Source organism: Sminthopsis crassicaudata, chromosome 3 (assembly GCF_048593235.1).
Source record: "Sminthopsis crassicaudata isolate SCR6 chromosome 3, ASM4859323v1, whole genome shotgun sequence".
Lineage (NCBI taxonomy): Eukaryota > Metazoa > Chordata > Mammalia > Dasyuromorphia > Dasyuridae > Sminthopsis > Sminthopsis crassicaudata.
The window spans coordinates 652,614,262-652,635,764 of record NC_133619.1 but is presented as its reverse complement, the minus strand read 5'-3'; the positions used below and the strand labels follow the sequence as shown (position 1 = coordinate 652,635,764).

General features: G+C 35.2%; 1 pseudogene; it reads right to left on the bottom strand.

Moving 5' to 3' along the window:
* Positions 1–20,316, bottom strand: part of LOC141562661 (pre-mRNA cleavage complex 2 protein Pcf11 pseudogene) — a 34,174-nt pseudogene extending 13,858 nt beyond the window's left edge.
* Positions 20,317–21,503: the final 1,187 nt, after the last annotated feature.

The window sequence follows — 21,503 nt, the reverse complement described above, 5'->3', positions numbered from 1 at the left end:
TTGACAGTATGTATGCATGAGTAATTTTTTTTATAACATTATGCCTTGTACTCATTTTTCCAAATTTTCCCACGCCTCCCTCCATTCCCTCTCCAAAATGACAGGCAATCCCCTATATTTCACACATGTTACAGTATAACCTAGATACACTATATGTGTGTAAATCCAATTTTCTTGTTGCACGTTAAGCATTGGATTCTGAAGGTATAAGCAACCTGGTCAGCTAGACAGTAGTGCTAACAGTTTACATTCAATTCCCAATCATCCTATTGTATTAGAAATGCTAGCCTTGGCAAATACTGAATTCTTATTACAAAAGCTAGATTGTGGTGATTTATCAAATATTATATTGCCATAGGCCTTGATTTTTCTGTCATGTCCATCTAATCTGTTCCACTGAACTTCCACTCTATTTCTTAGCTAGTACCAAATGGTTTTGATGACTAGTACTTTATAATGTAAATTTAGGTTTGGTACTGATAAGCCACCATCTTTTGTTTTTGTTTTGCCATTCTTTTTTTGATGTTCTTGAGCTTTTGTTCTTCAGAAGAATTTTGTCACCTTTTTCAAGTTCCATAAATTAGTGTTTTGACTTTTTGATTGGTGTGGCCCTGAACAAGTAGACAAATTTAGGTAGAATTGTCAATTTTATTATATTAGCTTGGCCTAGCTATGAACAATTAATATTTTCCAATTATTAGTGTGAGAATTGTTTTGTAGTTGTGTTCATAAACTTCTTGGATTTATCTTGGCAGGTAGACGCCCAAGTATTTTATTTTGTCTGTAGTAATTTTAAATGCAATGTCTCCTTTTATCTCTTGCTGATGGGCTTTGTCAGTAATATATAGAAATGCTGATAATTTGGGTATGTTTCTTTTATGTCCTGCAACTTTGCTAAAGCTGTTAAATGTTCCAAGTAGGTTGCTGGATTGTTTTTCAAGATTCTTTAAGACTATCATAATCATTTGCACAGTGCTAATTTTATTTCCTTATTTCCTATTTTAATTTTTGCATTTTTTTTCTTTCTTTGTTGCTAAAACTGGGATTTATAGTACAATGCTGAATAATAGTAATGATAATAGGCATCTTTGTTTCACTTGTGATCTTATTGGGAAATAGCCAAACTTCTCTCCATTTCAAATATTTGTTGCTGTAGAATTTAGAAGGATACTGCTTATTATTTTAAGGAAATCTTCCTTTATCCCTGTATTCTGTAGTGCTTTAATAGGAATGATGCTGTATTTTGTCAAAAGCTTACTTTCTATCTATTGAGATTACAATATGATTTCTGTTGGTATTGTTATGGATTATGGTAAATTATGGTATTAATATTCCTCATATTGAACCATCCCTGCATTCCTGGTATAAGCCCCAGTTGGTCATAGTTTATTATTCTTCTGATAAGTTGCTGCAATCACGTTGCTAATATTTCCTTTAAATTTTTTTGCATCCTTATTCATTAGGGAGAGTGGTCTGTAATTTTCTTTCTCTGTTTTGGCCCTTCCTGGTTTGTGTATCAGAGCCATATTTGCATCACAGAAGAAATTTGGAAGTACTTTTTCTTTATCTATTTTTCCAATTAACAGAGTATTGGAATTAATTGGGCTTTAAATGTTTGGTAGAATTAACTTGTAAATCCATCTGGCTCTGGAGATTTTTTCATTAATGACTTGTTCAATTACTTATAATAAAATGAGACTATTTAAATGCTTTATTTCCTTTCTGCTAACCTGGGGAATTTATATTTTTGCAAATATTCATCCATTTAGTCTAGATTGTAAGACTTTCTGCCATACAGTTGGGCAAAATACTTCCTAATTAGTGCTTTTATTTCTTTTTCATTGGTGCTAAATTTACCCTTTAAATGTTTAATGCTAGTGGTTTAGTTTTCTTATTTCCTTTATCCCATGAAATTAAAAATAAAAGGTTTTTCTATTTTGTTAGTTTTTTTTTTCCCATAAAACTCTCAGCTTTGGTTATTAGTTCAATAGTTTACTTGGTTTCAATTTCTTCAATCTCTCCTTAAGTTTCAGAATTTCTAATTTGGTATTTAACTCGTGCTTTTTAATTTGTTCTTTTTCTAGCTTTTTAATTGCATGCCTTGTTCATCGATCCACTCTTCCTGTATTTTATTCATATAGCTATTTAGAGATATAAAACTTCTCCTGAGAACTGCTTTGAGTGTGCCCCATATACACTCTGTATCCTACAGAGTTCACTATCCAAAAAGCAAGAACGAGTTTTGTCCAGGTTAGTTTGGAAGTATTCCATGAGCTCAGCAACAAGGTGAGGGGAACCCGAGCAGAATCTATGGACTGGAGAGTTCCCAGAGCCATGTGACAAGAAGGTGGTCTGAGTACTGACATTAAAGCAGTCCCAGAACCCCTTGAAGGAAGAATCACGTCTGGACTATTCTACTGAGAGCCAAGCTAGTCTTGCCCACACTATTGATCTGAAGAGCTTGATCTAATGTAAAAAGTCTCTACTGGGCAAACCAAAGAAATCTCTTAATGCAAGAATGGAAATATTTTGTTTTGGAAGAAGTTCAGGAGCCAAACTCCTTAAGAGGATAGTGACATCCTCCTAAGCAAGTCCAAGAGAAATAAAGCCTTTTCTCCAAGCTTTAGAGAAAAAAAAACTATCGCAGGGACTTTAGTAACATGAAATAAAGGAAATGAAATAAGATACAGGATGAAAAGTCTAGGGAGGTAAAAGTGGCAAGGAAAACAGATAACTTATAACTGACTGTGGAAAACCTCACTCAATGTCCTGATAGCTAGAATGGGTCCAAGAATAGCAATTTGATAAGATAACAAGAAATATCCAAACAAAAAAAAATTAAAATTTAAGAAATATAAAAAAAAACTGATATGAAAAATAAAAAAAAGTCAATTAAAAATTTTTCAGACTATATGAGTATTATGATCAGAAAAATTTCTGGATAAGAAACAGACATCAAAAGAAAGATGCACAGACATTTATTTAATAGGAAGGACATATTTAGACAAGCATGATTTATGTTAATAGAATGAGATAAAAGAAATAAGATCTCAGAAATCTGATGTCATTAAGAGTCATATAAAAAAGTATAAATGCTGAGGGTCAGTCAGTCAATAAACATTTATTAAACCCCTACAATGTACCAGGTACTGTTCTAAGTATTAGAGATACAAATGTGAAAAATAAAGATAGCCCTGCCCTCAAGGAGCTAACAATCTTTTTAATTTTTAAAAAACTTTAAGAAGAAAAAGAAAAGGTTACTATGTACATAGTGGAACATAAGAGGATTCAAAATGTGAGACATCCATTTCCATTTCAAGAGAGTCGATATAATAAATTCTACACACTGGGTTCAGTCCATGTTTGCTTCCTTGTAGCTTTCCTTTTGTTTTCTGCTGTGTACTTTTTGCTTTGTTCTTTTTCCTTCCGCCTCCCACTCCTTCAAGAAAACTACAATTAAGCACAGATATTTATGTCTATAAACACATACATATAGATATCTAGAATCATACATTCATATGCATCTCTGTAAGATTATACTATGCTTGTTTGTCCTCTGTTTTTCTGAAGGTGGGTAACATCATCTTTCATAATACCAGGTCTTTCCATGTCTTTATAAATCTACCAATTCACCATCGCCTGTACCACAATAATATCCCAACCTTATCTTTCTAGTTTGTTAAATAGTCTATAACAATATTGATTAATAAAGCAGATCTATAATGTGTTTTCCCTATTATTCTCTTTTAATTAAGACTAATTTAGCTTTGACTTTATCTGAAATCAACGATTACTATCCTTTTTTATTTTTTTTTAAATTTTTTAATTTTATTTTATAATTATAACATTTTTTGACAGTACATATGCATGGGTAATTTTTTACAACATTATCCCTTGCACTTACTTCTATTCAGATTTTTTCCCTTCCTCCCCCAACCCCCTCCCCCAGATGGCAAGCAGTCTTATATATGTTAAATATATTACAGTATAATTTAGATACAATATATGTGTGTAGAACCGAATTTTTTGTTGCACAGGAAGAATTGGATTCAGAAGGTAAAAATAACAGTTTACATTCATTTCCCAGTGTTCCTTTTCTGGATGTAGCTGGTTCTGTCCATCATTAATCAATTGGAATTGGATTAGTTCTTCTCTATGTTGAAGAAATCCACTTCCATCAGCATACATCCTCGTACAGTATCATTGTTGAAGTGTATAATGATCTTCTGGTTCTGCTCGTTTCACTCAGCATCAGTTGATGTAAGTCTCTCCAAGCCTCTCTGTATTTCTCCTGTTGGTCATTTCTTATAGAACAATAATATTCCATAACATTCATATACCATAGTTTACCCAACCATTCTCCAATTGATGGACATCCATTCATCTTCCAGCTTCTAGCCACTATGAAAAGGGCTGCCACAAACATTTTGGCACATACAGGTCCCTTTCCCTTCTCTAGTAGTTCCTTGGGGTATAAGCCCAGTAGTAGTATGGCTGGGTCAAAGGGTATGCACATTTTGATAACTTTTTGGGCATAATTCCAGATTGCTCTCCAGAATGGTTGGATTCTTTCACAACTCCACCAACAATGACTCACTGTCCCAGTTTTCCCACAGCCCCTCCAACATTCATCGTTATTTGTTCCTGTCATCTTAGCCAATCTGACAGGTGTGTAATGATACCTCAGAGTTGTCTTAATTTGCATTTCTCTGATCAATAGTGATTTGGAACACTCTTTCATATGAGTGGAAATAGTTTTAATTTCATCATCTGAAAATTGTCTGTTCATATCCTTTGACCATTTATCAATTGGAGAATGGCTTGATTTCTTATAAATTAAAGTCAATTCTCTGTATATTTTGGAGATGAGGCCTTTATCAGAACCTTTAACTGTAAAAATTTTTTCCCAATTTGTTACTTCCCTTCTAATCTTGTTTGCATTAGTTTTGTTTGTGCAGAAACTTTTTAATCTGGTGTAATCAAAATGTTCTATTTTGTGATCAATAATGGTCTCTAGTTCTCCCTTGGACACAAACTCCTTCCTCCTCCACAAGTCTGAGAGGTAAACCATCCCATGTTCCTCCAATTTATTTATGATTTCGTTCTTTATGCCTAAATCTTGGACCCATTTTGATCTAATCTTAGTATGTGGTGTTAAATGTGGGTCCATGCCTAGTTTCTGCCATAATAATTTGCAGTTTTCCCAGCAGTTTTTGTCAAATAATGAATTCTTATCCCAAAATTTGGGATCTTTGGGTTTGTGAAAGATTAGATTGCTATTTTTATTCACTATCTTGTCCTGTGAACCTAACCTATGCCACTGATCAACTAGTCTATTTCTTAGCCAATACCAAATGGTTTTGGTGACTGTTGCTTTATAATATAGCTTTAAATCAGGTACACTTAGACCACCTTCCTCTGACTTTTTTTTTCATTAGTTCCCTTGCAATTCTCGACCTTTTATTCTTCCATGTGAATTTTGTTGTTATTTTTTCTAGGTCATTAAAATAGTTTCTTGGGAGTCTGATTGGTATAGCACTAAATAAATAGATTAGTTTGGGGAGTATTGTCATCTTTATTATATTCGCTCGGCCTATCCAAGAACATTGAATGTCTTTCCAATTATTTAAATCTGACTTTATTTTTGTGGCAAGTGTTTTGTAATTTTGCTCTCCTTTGGTAGATATATTCCCAAATATTTGATACTATCGACTGTTATTTTGAATGGAATTTCTCTTTGTATGTCTTGCTGTTGGATTGTGTTGGTAATGTATAAAAATCCTGAGGATTTATGTGGATTTATTTTGTATCCTGCGACTTTGCTAAAATTCTGAATTATTTCTAATAGCTTTTTAGCAGAGTCTTTGGGGTTCTCTATGTATACCATCATGTCATCTGCGAAAAGTGACAATTTGATTTCTTCATTTCCTACTCTAATTCCTTGGATCTCTTTCTCGGCTCTTATTGCCAAGGCTAGAGTTTCTAGTACAATATTGAATAGTAATGGTGATAGTGGGCAACCTTGTTTCACTCCTGATCTTACAGCAAAAGGTTCTAGCTTATCGCCATTACATATGATGTTTACTGACGGTTTTAAATATATGCTCGTTATTATTTTAAGGAATAGTCCATTTATTCCTATACTCTCAAGCGTTTTTAGTAGGAATGGATGTTGGATTTTATCAAATGCCTTTTCTGCATCTATTGAGATGATCATAGGGTTTTTATTAATTTGATTATTAATATGGTCAATTATACTAATAATTTTCCTATTATTAAACCAGCCCTGCATTCCTGCTATAAATCCCACTTGGTCATAGTGTATTATCCTGGGGATGATTTTCTGAAGTCTATTTGCTAATATCTTATTTAAGATTTTAGCATCAATATTCATTAAGGAAATTGGTCTATAGTTTTCTTTCTCAGTTTTCGATCTACCTGGTTTAGGTATCAGTACCATGTCTGTGTCATAGAAGGAATTTGGTAGGACTCCTTCAATCCCTATTTTTTCAAATAGTTTACATAGCATTGGAGTTAGTTGTTCTTTAAATGTTTGGTAGAATTCACCTGTAAATCCATCTGGTCCTGGGGACTTTTTCTTAGGAAGTTGGTTAATAGCTTGGTCTATTTCTTTTTCTGAGATGGGACTATTTAGACTACTTACTTCTTCCTCTGTTAATCTGGGCAAGTTATATTTTTGAAGGTATTCTTCCATTTCATTTAAGTTATCGAATTTATCGGCATAAAGTTGAGCAAAGTAGCTCCTAACTATTGTTCTAATTTCCTCTTCATTAGTGGTGAGTTCACCCTTTTCATTTTCAAGACTATCAATTTGCTTTTTCTCTTTCCTTTTTTAAATCAGGTTTACTAAGGGTTTGTCTATTTTGTTGGTTTTTTCATAAAACCAACTCTTAGTTTTATTAATTAATTCAATAGTTTTTTTTTACTTTCAATTTTATTAATCTCACCTTTTATTTTTTGAATTTCAAGTTTTGTGTTTGTCTGGGGGTTTTTAATTTGTTCCTTTTCTAGCAATTTTAGTTGTAAACCCAATTCGTTGGCCCTCTCTTTCTCTATTTTATGCAGGTAGGCCTGTAGAGATATAAAACTTCCCCTAATTACTGCTTTGGCTGTATCCCACACATTTTGGTATGATGTCTCATTATTGTCATTTTCTTGGGTGAAGTTATTAATTATGTCTATGATTTGCTGTTTTACCCAATCATTCTTTAGTATAAGATTATTTAGTTTCCAATTATTTTTTGGTCTATTTTCCCCTGGTTTTTTATTAAATGTTATTTTGATTGCATTATGGTCTGAAAAGGATGCATTTACTATTTCTGCCTTACTGCATTTGATTTTGAAGTTTTTATGCTCTAGTATATGATCAATTTTTGTATAGGTTCCATGAACTGCTGAGAAGAAAGTATATTCCTTTCTGTCTCCATTTAGCTTTCGCCAAAGATCTATCATATCAAACTTTTCTAGTATTCTATTTACCTCTTTGACTTCTTTCTTATTTATTTTGTGGTTTGATTTATCTAATTCTGATAGTGCAAGGTTGAGATCTCCCTCTATTATAGCTTTGCTATCTATTTCCTCTTGCAGCTCTCTTAATTTCTCTTTTAAGAATTTAGATGCTGCACCACTTGGTGCATACATGTTTAATATTGATACTGCTTCACTATTGATGCTTCCCTTTAGCAGGATATAATGCCCTTCCTTATATCTTTTAATTAGATCAATTTTTGTTTTTGCTTGATCTGAGATGAGGATGGCTACTCCTGCTTTTTTGGTTTTGCCTGAAGCATAATAGATTCTGCTCCACCCTTTTACTTTTAGTTTGAATGTCTCATCCTGTTTCAGGTGTGTTTCCTGTAAACAACATATAGTAGGATTACTATCCTTTTAAAAAAAAAAATTAAATTCTGCTACTCCTGATTGTTAAGGTTTGATGTATCTTTTATTTCCTGAGTGGAAACTCTGAACTCTGAGTGAGGTATTACCCCAGAGGGCTCCTGCAGACAACATCTGGTTTGGCTCTGCTAAGGGCTCTTGGCCTTCCTGGGAAGAGAGGGGGCAGTGACAACCTGTGTTGTGATTGAAGCAGAATGATACCAGGAGGTGAAGAGTCATGTACATACAATATTGTTTATATGGTTCCATATGAGCAGTTCATACTTATCACATGGAGTGTTGCTTTGGTTATATAAAGGTATTAGGGTATACAAGGCTGAAAGAATTTGGAATAAACAGACTCCATGTTTGACTATCCACATGAGTCTCCCCTCATCACTTCTTTTTTATGACCAAGACCTCGGGCTGGTACCAAGGTCCTCCAGAGAGCTAGTCTGGACACAACAAATATTAATGCAAAAATTTTTAAGGAAAATATTAGCAAGGAAGTCACTACAACATATCGCAAAGATCATACATCATGACAAAGTGTATTTTATACAAAAATTCAAGGCTATTTCAATATTGTAAAACCATACAAATATAAGTGAGCACATTAATAACCAAATCAACACAATTTGTAATTTATCTAAATAGATTAAAAAAGTCCTTGCAAGATACAACACCAATTTCTATTAAAAACTATTAGAAAGCACAAGAAAAATGAAGCTTTTCTTAAACTAATAAGTAGTATCTATCTAAAGCCAAGAACAAGCATTATACTGCCTAACAGAAACATAGAAGAAGGGTAGAAGAGAAAGGGGGAAATAGTGAGAAAGAAGGTAAATTAAGGGAGGCAGTGATCAGAAGGGGAACAGATTTTGAAGGAAAGAGTAAGATTTAAAAATGGAAAAAGATAATAGAAGAGAATGGGATGGAATGGAATACACCATTAATAATCATGAGTGTAGATGTGAATTGAATGAGTCACCTAAAAATGGATATAGCAGCTTGAATTGCCAAAGAAACTCTGACAACAAGTTTTTTTCTTAAGATTCACTTGAAATAAAAAGACACAGAGGTGGGATTTGTACTGGCAATAAAGTTATTCAGTACTGTATTAGAAATGTTAGCTTTTGCAATAAGAGAAGAAAAAGAGATTAAAGGAACTAGAATAGGTGAGGAAGAAACCAAATTATCGCTCTTTGCAGATGATATGAAGATATACTTAGAGAATCAACTAAAAACTACTAGTAATAATTCACAATTTTAGCAAAATTGCATGACACAAAATAAATGCATACAAATCATCAGCATTTTAATATATTACCAACAAACAAAATCCAGCAGCAAGAAATATAAAGAGAAATTTCATTTGAACTAACTGTAGAAAATATAAAATATTTGGGAGTCTACCTGTAGAGTCACAACTCTAGAGAAGGAGGCTTGAAATAAGGATACTTACAACAAGATGTTTATTTAGTGGAATTGATGAGATATTGGTTCTCTAGTTTACATATCCTCAGTACGTAGCATGGTGAAGTTACTATAATGGTAATAGGGAATTTAAGGTCTGAGAAACCTGGGGACAAAGTCAGATTCAGACTGAGACGGGTGTAGACTGGCAGACAGGCAGACTGCTCAAGGAGATGGGGCTCAAACTGAAACTGGGTCAGACTGTGACAGACATGGACTGTAAAGGACTCAGTAAAGACTTTAGAGTCTATTTCTTTTCATCCTTATGGTGATTATCCTGCTGAGATGAAGGCCTTCTGGAGGACCTCCAGAAAGTTAGCTACCAAGGAAATGTGAAGAACTATATGAATACAATTACAAACGACTTTCCCCATAAATAAAGTCATATCTAATCTCTTGGCAAAATAGCAAGTACTCATGGTTAGTTAATATAATAAAAATTTCCTGCCTAAATTAATCTACTTATTCGATGCTATACCAATCAACATGAACAAAATAGAAATGGCTGAGAAGAAAATGTACTCCTTTCTGTCTCCATTTCGTTTTTCCCCAAGTTCTATCGTATCTAACTTTTCTAGTATTCTGTTTACTTCTTTAATTTCTTTCTTATTTATTTTGTGGTTTGATTGATCTAATTCTGAGAGTGCAAGGTTGAGATCTCCTACTATAATAGTATTGCTGTCTATTCCTTCTTGCAGCCCTCTTAATTATTTTTTTTTAAGAATTTAGATGCTACACCACTTGTTACACATATGTTTAATATTGATATTGGTTCATTATCTATGCTACCCTTTAGCAAGATATAGTGCCCTTCCTTATCTCTTTTAATTAGATCAATTTTTGCTTTTGCTTGATCTGAGATAAGAATGGCTACCCCTGCTTTTTTTATTTAACCTGAAGCATAGTAGATTCTGTTCCAATCTTTTACTTTACTTTTTATGTATCGCCCTGCTTCAAGTGTGTTTCCTGTGAACAACATATTGTAGGATTCTGGGTACATTCCATGTTCATCCTCCTCCTTTCTTTCTTTCAGATAGAATAGGTTTCCTTTTTCTCTTCCTGAGATGTAGAAATCCCCCATTACCATTTTTCTGGTCCAATTGCCTTTCCACCTCTGGTTTCTAGAACAAAGTATACATGTGTTCTTTATATATTTTTATAGCAGAAGTATAGTTCACAAGATTTTTTGTTACCTTTTTAGGTTTCTCTTGAGTTCTATAATTGTAGATCAAACTTTGTGTTTAGTTCCAGTTTTTTCATCAGAAATAGATGAAATTCACTTATTTCATTGAAGGTCCATCTTATTCCCTGAAAAATGCTCATTTTGGCAGGTTAAATTATTTTTGACTGTATATCCAGTTCCTTAGCCTTTCAGAATATCATATTCCAGGCCCTTCAAAACTTTAATGTGGACATTACTAGCTCCTGGGTAATCCTTATTGTGGCTCCTCTATATTTTTATTTGATTTTTTTTAGCAATTTGCAGCATTTTTTCCTTCATCTGATGGTTCTGGAATTTGGCCACTATATTTTTTGGTGTTTTAATTTTAGGGTCCCTTTCAGTAGGTGATTGATGAACTCTTTGAATTTATATTTTTACCCTCTGTTTCTATAACATCTGGGTAGTTCTCTTTGATAATTTCCTGCTGTCCAGGCTCTTTTTTTCATCATATTTTTCAGGAAGTCCAATAATTCTCAGATTTTCTCTCCTAGATCTATTTTCTATGTCTGTTGTTTTCCCAAGATGGTATTTGACATTTTTGTCCATTGTTTCAATTTTTTGGTTTTGCTTGATTGATCCTTGGTGTTTCCTCGAGTCATTCAATTCCATTTGTTCAATTCTGATGTTTAAGGCATTCTTTTCTTCACTCACTTTTTTATATCTTTTTCTAATTAGGCAATTGAGGTTTTAAGCAAGTTGTTTTGTTCTATACAAAGGAAAGGCTTGGGAGGAGGGATAGGTGTAATCACAAGAGGCCAGATGTGGGAGCCTGGGCAGAAGATTTCCTTTTGGGAGGGTCATGACTCTCAAGCATTTTACAGTGTTGTGGCAAAACAAGTTTATGACCTACCCTGGCTGACCACAGGACCAGGTGGATGTGAAGCTCACTATTCCAGTATTGGTGACATACAACCACACTGGCAACTCCATTTGATACTGGGTCAGATGAAATTCAGAAACCTCTTGTCAGGATGTAAAAGAAGCTCCCAGTACCCAGGAGAGGGCTTCAGAGCTTCTCACATTTGACTGAGCTTGAAAGGTGCCTGGTATGGAAAATCCTTGAGACCAGATGACCCTCAACTTGCTTTGACTTGGTCAGGATTTGAGTTTCTGTTCCTACAAACCTCTAACATTGCTTTCTAACAACTGCTGTATCCTTACGGACACTCAAAAGTCACTGGAACAAATGATGCCATATAGTCTTTTCCTCATTCATTCCAAGAGAAGAGAATAAGGAGAAATTATATCCTCAGCATCAGCACAAGTTGGGAGCTGTTTAGAGTACTCCAATTCTTCATCCCACCAATCAGTCCCAGTCACTTTTCCAGGTCTTTCTTGCCCCAGTTTCAACTGAAATGGTAATTTGTCAATGATACTTTAAAGTGGTTTACTTATTTAATTCAAAATATTTGACTGAAATAATCTTATTCACCCTATCAGTTATCCATTCTTACCCCACTACTGGAGGATGTAAATATTTAAAGGAGAAATTAACCATATTGGAAAGAGAAATATATAAGTAGAAATTGTAACATTTAGGGACTTCCATCTAACCTTTTAGACCCAGACAAGTCTAACAAAATTATAAATAAGGATTTGAATAACACTTTAGGAAAATTAGAGATACTAGCTCTTTGGAAATAAATGAATGGCAATATAAAGATATCTACACACTTAACTGTATATAGCAGATTTATAACAAACGATCCCCTCTACACACAAAGGACTGGAAAACAGAAATATCAAACATAAAATTTCTCACAGTGTAATCAAAACAACACTTAACATTCTTTTTTTTTTTAAATTTTCATTTTATTTTATAATTATACCTTTTTTTTTGACAGTACATATGCATGGGTAATTTTTTACAACATTGTCCCTTGCACTTACTTCTGTTCAGATTTTTTCCCTTCCTCCCCCAACCCCCTCCCCCAGATGGCAGGCAATCTTATACATGTTAAATATATTACAATATATTCTAGATACAATATATGTGTGTAGAACCGAATTTCTTGTTGCACAGGAAGAATTGGATTCAGAAGGTAAAAATAACAGTTTACACTCATTTCCCAGTGTTCCTTTTCTGGATGTAGCTGATTCTGTGCACCATTAATCAATTGGAGTTGGATTAGCTCTTCTCTATGTTGTTCACCTATAAAATGGGTATAGCAGATTGAATTGCCAAAGAAATTCTGACAACAAGTTTTTTCCTTAAGATTCACTTGAAATAAAAAGACACAGAAGTGAGATTTGTACTGGCAATAAAGTTATTCAGTACTGTATTAGAAATGTTAGTTTTTGCAATAAGAGAAAAAAAAGAGATTAAAGGAATTAGAATAGGTGAGGAGGAAACCAAATTATCACTCTTTGCAGATGATATGAAGATATACTTAGAAAATCAACTAAAAACTACTAGTAATAATTCACAAATTTAACAAAATTGCATGACCCAACATCAGCATTTTAATATATTACCAACAAACAAAATCCAGCAGCAAGAAATATAAAGAGAAATTTCATTTGAACTAACTGTAGAAAATATAAAATATTTGGGAGTCTACCTGTAGACCCACAACTCTAGAAAAGGAGGCTTGAAATAAGGATACTTACAACAAGATATTTATTTAGTGGAATTGATGAGATATTAGTTCTCTACTTTACATATCCTCATTACTTAGCTTGGTGATGTTGCTATAATTGGAATAGGGAATTTAAGGCCTGAGAAACCTGGGGACAAAGTCAGACTCGGACTGAGACTGGTGTAGACTGGCAGACTGGCAGACTGCTCAAGGAGATGGGCTCAAACTGAAACTGGGTCAGACTGTGACAGACACAGACTGTTAAGGACTCAATAAAGACTTTAGAGTCTATTTCTGTCCATCCTCATGGTGATTATCCTTCTGAGATGAAGGCCTTCTGGAGTACCTCCAGAAAGTTAGCCCGGGTATTACATCTACCAAGGAAAAGTGATGAACTATATGAATACAATTACAAAAGACTTTCCCCATAAATAAAGTCATATCTAATCTCTTGGGAAAATAACAAGTGCTCATGGTTAGGCCAAGTTAATATAATAAAAATTTACTGCCTAAATTGATCTACTTATTCGATGCTATACCAATCAACATGAACAAAATAGAAATGGCTGAGAAGAAAATGTACTCCTTTCTCTCTCCACTTCGTTTTTCCCCAAGTTCTATCATATCTAACTTTTCTAGTATTCTGTTTACTTCTTTAATTTCTTTCTTATTTATTTTGTGGTTTGATTGATCTAATTCTGAGAGTACAAGGTTGAGATCTCCTACTATTATAGTATTGCTGTCTATTCCTTCTTGCAGCTCTATTAATTCTTTTTTTAAGAATTTAGATGCTACACCACTTGTTACACATATGTTTAATATTGATATTGGTTCATTATCTATGCTACTCTTTAGCAAGATATAGTGCCCTTCCTTATCTCTTTTAATTAGATCAATTTTTGCTTTTGCTTGATCTGAGATCAGAATGGCTACCCCTGCTTTTTTGACTTCACCTGAAGCATAGTAGTTTCTGTTCCAACCTTTTACTTTACTTTTTATGTATCGCCCTGCTTCAAGTGTGTTTCCTGTGAACAACATATTGTAGGATTCTGGGTTCACTCCATGTTCATTCTCCTCCTTTCTTTCTTTCAGATAGAATAGGTTTCCTTTTCTTCTTCGTGAGATGTAGAAACCCCCCATTACCGTTTTTCTGGTCCAATTGCCTTTCCACCTCTGGTTTCTAGAACAAAGTATACATGTGTTCTTTACATATTTTTATAGCAGAAGTATAATTCCCAATTTTTTTTTTACCTTTTTAGGTTTCTCTTGAGTTCTATATTTGTAGATCAAATGTTTTGTTTAGTTCCAGTTTTTTCATCAGAAATAGATAAAATTCACTTATTTCATTGAATGTCCATCTTATTCCTTGGAAAAAACAAATGCTCATTTTGGCAGTTTAAGTTATTTTTGGCTGTATACCCAGTTCCTTACCTTTCAGAATATCATATTCCAGGCCCTTTGATCCTTTACTATGGACATTGCTAGCTCCTGGGTAATCCAGTAATTGATTTTTTTCCTAGCAATTTGCAGAATTTTTCCTTCATCTGATGGTTCTGGAATTTGGCCACCACATTTTTTGGTGTTTTGATTTTAGGGTCCCTTTCAGTAGGTGATTGATGAACTCTTTGAATTTATATTTTTACCCTCTGTTTCTATAACATCTGGGTAGTTCTCTTTGATAATTTCCTGCTGTCCAGGCTCTTTTTTTCATCATATTTTTCAGGAAGTCCAATAATTCTCAGATTTTCTCTCCTAGATCTATTTTCTATGTCTGTTGTTTTCCCAAGATGGTATTTGACATTTTTGTCCATTGTTTCAATTTTTTGGTTTTGCTTGATTGATCCTTGGTGTTTCCTCGAGTCATTCAATTCCATTTGTTCAATTCTGATGTTTAAGGCATTCTTTTCTTCACTCACTTTTTTATATCTTTTTCTAATTAGGCAATTGAGGTTTTAAGCAAGTTGTTTTGTTCTATACAAAGGAAAGGCTTGGGAGGAGGGATAGGTGTAATCACAAGAGGCCAGATGTGGGAGCCTGGGCAGAAGATTTCCTTTTGGGAGGGTCATGACTCTCAAGCATTTTACAGTGTTGTGGCAAAACAAGTTTATGACCTACCCTGGCTGACCACAGGACCAGGTGGATGTGAAGCTCACTATTCCAGTATTGGTGACATACAACCACACTGGCAACTCCATTTGATACTGGGTCAGATGAAATTCAGAAACCTCTTGTCAGGATGTAAAAGAAGCTCCCAGTACCCAGGAGAGGGCTTCAGAGCTTCTCACATTTGACTGAGCTTGAAAGGTGCCTGGTATGGCCAATCCTTGAGACCAGATGACCCTCAACTTGCTTTGACTTGGTCAGGATTTGAGTTTCTGTTCCTAGAAACCCCTAACATTGCTTTCTAAAAACTGCTGCATCCTGATGGACACTGAAAAGTCACTGGAACAAATGATGCCATATAGTCTTTTCCTCATTCATTCCAAGAGAAGAGAATCAGGAGAAATTATATCCTCAGCATCAGCACAAGTTGGGAGCTGTTTTGAGTCCTCCAGTTCTTCATCCCACCAATCAGTCCCAGTCACTTTTCCAGGTCTCTCTTGCTCCAATTTCAACTGAAATGGTAATTGTCAATGATACTTCAAAGAGGTTTTCCTTCTTAATTCAAAATCTTTGATTGAAATAATCTTATTCACTATATAAGTTATCCATTCTTACCCCACTACTGGAAGATCTAAATATTTAAAGGAGTAATTAACCAGATTGGAAGGAGAAATATATGGAGAATTGTAACAATTAGGGACTTTAATCTCAAATTTTAGACCCAGACAAGTCTAACAAAATTATAAATAATGATTTGAATACAAGTTTAGGAAAATTAGAGATACTAGCTCTTTGGAAATAAATGGATGGCAATATAAAGATATCTAAACACTTAACTGTATATGGCAGATTTATAACAAACAATCCCCTCTACACACAAAGGACTGGAAAACAGAGATATCAAACATAAAATTTCTCACAGTGTAATCAAAAGAACATTGAATAAAGATTCTTGAAGACAGAATAAAAAAGCAGTTGAAGACTAAATAACACAATTTGAAAAGACTGGAGCATAGAAGAGTGGCAGAAAATTTCATTAAGGAAAATGATTATGAGGCAAAATATTAGCACTTAGATGAGGCTCTGAAAACAATTTTCAGGAATATAAGCATTTATGATGATTTTAAGAATAATATAATTCCTCTGTTTATCTCTTTATCATGACTACTTTATGATAGCATTGTGTAAAGGCATTAAATCTATCTTTACACTTTTGAGTTTAACTAAATAATAGCTCTGCTCTACTAAATTATTTAAAATTTTATGTTATAATTTTGATTTCATGAAATTACAAAAGCATAATATAGATGATTGAGAAAACATTGATTTGATCTTCTGAGATTCATTAACCAATGTATTCCAATTGTCTCACTAACTGAAATCAGATCTGCTTAGCTTAGGCCTTCACCATGAATACAAGGGGAGACAGAAGTTTTTAAATATTAAAAATGCTAATTAAAAAGAAAGACTAAAACATCAGGTAATCTGAATTCTAGTAGTATTAAAGGATAGGCAGTTTCCACGTTGAGAAAAGTAGAGTGAACAGGAATAGTCCCTTGAATTCAGAAAATGAGATGCTCCCTTCCCCAAAATGTCTGAAAAGAATCAAAGGAACATGGAAATGAAATATGAAAACTGATTGATTAGTCCAGGGCCAGTTTTCACATAAAATTGATTACTTGAGGTGCACCACTGTGAGAAAATTTCTTGTATCATTCTTTGAATCTGACTCAATTTCAGGTCAGTGTAACCAAGGTTATTGGGTAAGAATGAATAGATGGTCTAGTTCCTTAGCCATGAAGGGCTGGATTCAAACAATGCAAAAATATTTTTTTTATTTTGATAGAAATTGGATTCATAATCGAATAGAAACCAAGCTAGCTACAGAATTGAGTGATAAGATGGAGTCAGTGTGAGTAGGTGTCAAATTCTACAGTTAACAATTCATGGTCCTAATTCCCTCACTTGGGAGAACAAGTACCTTTCTTCACTCTTGTGTTTATTATTATATATAATGATTTTTTTTTTGGCAGAGTTGGGCTTAAATACATCCATTTACACATATGCCCCTTGGAGGTGATGCCTCAGAGTTGTTTTAATTTACATTTCTCTAAATATGCGATTTAGAGCATTTTTATATGATCATGAATAGTTTTGATTTTTCATTCTAAAAACTGCCTGTTCATAAACTTCAAGCACTTCCCAATTGGGGAATGACCCTTATCTTAATAAATTTAGTTAAATTCCCTAAATAATTGGGAAACATAAGGGCTTTATTCGAGAAATTTACCCTAAAATGTTTTCTCCAGTTTCTTATTTCCCTTTTAATTTTGGATACATTGATGTTGTTTGGGAAAAAAATTAATTCCACGAAATCAATATTATCTCTTTTACCATTCATAATTTTCTCTATCATTTGTTGGGTAATAAATTCTACCTTTTTCGATGCTTTTCTAATTTGTTTATGGTGTTATCCTTTGTCTAAATTATTTAGCCATTTTGAACTTCTCTTGGCACATGGTGTGAGATGTTAGTAGTACTGGAATCCCCCCTAATCCTGAGGTATGGGACATGGGGTCTCTGGCCTCAGGTGCTCCCTCAGTTCTCCCCTCTGACCTGGAAGCTCAAACCAAGAACTTCACTCTTCTGTGAATGAGTGTAGCCAGAATCCCTCCCCACTGCTTCTGTATTGATCAGGAATGTGCTAGCTCCTTCTCATGCAGGGCTGCAAGGAGGAAGCACAGCTGGGCCTGGTGTCCCTTATCAGCTGAGATTTCCTTAATGTTCCCCAACTCAGAAGTCCAACTCTGTATACTGTCTAGGTGAAAGTTTCTGTACTTGGGTTGAGGTTATCTTCTAACCCAGCTAGCCCTAAGGCTCACTCCTTGCTCTTTCAGTGGTGTTAGCTTGGAGAAGTTTATACTTTTCAAGAGCCAAACCTCCCTCCTGGTCTCTGGAAGACAACTGTTGTATTCCAACTCATATTGATTTTTTAATGGGTCCATGTTTTCCCTGAGATGCAATTATGTCTTCCTTGAGGAGATAGTGTGGAGAGGTTAAATTTTTCTGACAAAATCTGTAATCTTCCCTGAATCCTCTCCTGTCCTCTTTTACCAGTTTGGCTAAATGTTTATTTATTTTGTTCATCTTTTGAAACATCTTAGATTTATATCTTCTCCAAATTTTTTTGTTTTTTAGTTTATCTATTTCTCCTCTATTTTAAAACATCTCTCATATTATTCTTATTATAAGTTGGTTTGTATTTTTCTAATGTTTAGGAAATCATATCTGCTTTATTACTCTTTCCTTTTTCTATTTTGTTAATGTGTGTGTTATAATGTGTGCTTTTTTTTTTTTGCTTCCTGAGGATTGCTTTCCATAAATTTCATATTATTATAAAATGATATTCTTTTATTTCTTTATTTCTTTGAGACAGTCTTTATTTTGGATTTTATTGTAAATCATTATTTCAATCTGCAGCTTTTCTTTATGCTCGGTATAATGATTCCTATTTTTATTGCATTATGGGCAATAAAAGACATGTTTACTACTCTTGCATTTATTTGTTTTATTTGCAACATACCTTAGGCTCTTATGCATTGCCAATTTTTATAAAAGTTGCCCGTGGTTGTGAGGAGTTGGTACATTTTGTGGCAGTATAAGTTGGTAGGATGTCAAAAAGTCTTTTAGTTCCACTTTCTCCAGCAATGTTTTCAATGATCTTATTTGCTTTTGCTTGATTTTGTATTGATTTTATCTGGAACTTAGAGAGCGACCTTAAGGTTCCTTCTTATTTTTGCATTACTATCTACATGTATTAATTTAGCTATTTTTCTTTTTAAATTGAGTGTATATGTTTTATATTGATATCTATTTGCTGTCTATTATTCCCTTTATGCACAGTGCAGTTGTTTATTTCTACTTATGTTGTGAATATTTATTTTTTTAATCAGTCAGACAGCTAACTTTCAATTCCAACTTTGGGAAAATCATCTGATCTGTGGTCAATTTTTCTTGTCGTCTCTCAATTCTATTTTGTTCATGTCTTTGCTATTTCAGTATGTTTCTTGTAGACAAAAAAAATTAGGTTTTTTTCCCCCTCTTATCCACACTTTATTGTTGTTGGATTGTTTCACTGATTTGCATAGACATCTGTGCAAGTTTAATTTATACATTTCTTTATTTGCCTGTAATATTTTTCCTGAATTAGAATTTTTTTATTTCCGTATGTAAAGATAGTATATGTTTCTTCAATTATTTTTGTTTAATATATTTAGAGGTATCTGAGGTAGGAAATATGAATGTCATATATTATCATCCTATGACATGTTATACTATATTGCATTATATTAAATTATACTGTTATAAGTTATGTTATATTATGTTATATTACATTACATGATATTATTTTGTGTTATTTTGTATTCTATTATTCTATTTTATTATATGTAATATCATCATTGTATAAGAAATTATATGATAGATGATATGTTATATAAAATTATTGTATAATATCATATATTTGTTATATCCTATTTATTATATGATATTGCCATTCTGTAAGAAATGATCGTGGATCACAGCATAGCATTTTCATTCTTTTTGTGGTTGCATGGTGGCATTTTATTTTCTTTCTCAGTTTGGTTGGTTTTGATTTGATTTTTCTTGGGCAGTGAGATGATTTAATCCATATGTGTGCATATCTTGGATTTAACATCCATTTCACAATATGTTTCATATATATTGCCTAACTGGTCATATGTGGAGGGAGTGAGGGGAAAGGGAAGAAATTGAAACACAAGGTTTTGCAAGGGTTCATGTGGCAAAATTGTCTGTGCATAGAGGCATTGTGGTGCTCCTATCCACCAGACCAAAGCATAACATTGACAGGCAGGACCAATAAGAGAAAAGAGATTCTTTTTCCCCTAGATGGTCCTCTCCTCTGGGCAGAACATCATTAGCCAAGGTGGATTGAGTCCGACCTTGCCCATCTGCTCTACTGTCCATTGCACTGGGTAAGCCCTCCTCACTCTCCCTCATCCCCTGCAGTTGGAGGCCAAAGGAATGCTTCTTTGCTGGCTGACCTTGACATGTGTGAGTGTCTCCTTGTGTCTGTGAGTGGGTGAGCATCTGAGCATGGATGCATGGCAGCATGTGTCTGTGTGTGCTTCTGTGAGCTTCTCAATGTTCTAGGTCTCCAAGGGGCTGCTCATTCCAAGAAGAGGGAATCCCAGGAAAAGTCTGGGATGAGGAAAGAGGGGTCCTGGCCACTGTCATTCTTGGGAGACAAAGGTGTCTTCTCCAAAGTTCTTGGATCCTGGGGCGAATCTTCCGAGACTGTCTCTGTGAGAGACGTCCAGATTTCTTGTTGCAGACTTTGGGCTTCTTGGGCTCCAGGGGCAGGATGCATTGGCTGGGAGGGCCCAGAGGGGAGACAGTGGCTACTGGTCCCCTGGGAGTTTTCTGAGAGGCAGCCGGATGCCTCCGGTAGGGAGAAGAGAGCCTCCTCAGGACTGGGCTCATGAGGCATGGCAAGTGTAGAAGTGGGGGGCCCCATGGCCACATCTTGCAAGCTTGGCAGACTCCTGCTGTGGCTGCTGCTGGGAGGGGAGTAAAAGAAAGAGTGCAAGGATGGCTGGGGCTGCTGGGGGGCACTCCAGAGGACAGGGATCCCGCTGCTGTTTTCCAGGATAGGAGCCTCTTGCACACCCAGCAGGTGGCCAGGGCCCTCAGAAGCTGCTTCTGAGAAGGTGGAGGGGCTGCACGCTGCAGCTGTAAGAAGCGGGTCCTGGGCTTCTCCATCGGACCTCCCTGAACCCGTTGCCTGGCTGCCTGAAGGAGCAGAAGATAAACGTCTCCTCTTGGGAGCTCCCTGAGCCAGGGCTGCCTCTTCCAGCTCTGTTTGGCTCAGAAGGAGCCAGATTTGCTCTTCAACACTTGGCTCTCCGTGGGCTCCAGGGACAGGGTGCAGAGGTAGAGATGGGCGGCTGTCCCCACCGCTGTCCTGGGAGGGTTCTGCCGGCAATGTGGGCTCCTGCAGGAGGTCGAGCAGACCCTCTAGACCGAAGCCATAAGACGCGGCAAGTGGAGCAGTGGAGGTCTGCAGGCTGCTGGGAGTGCAGTCCAAGCCCCAGTGCAGGGGCTGCTGGGGCTGCTGCATGGCCCAGCAGGCCGCGGGGATCGCGCTGTTCCCCCCCTGCACAGCGGCCTCTTCTGTTCCCAGCAGG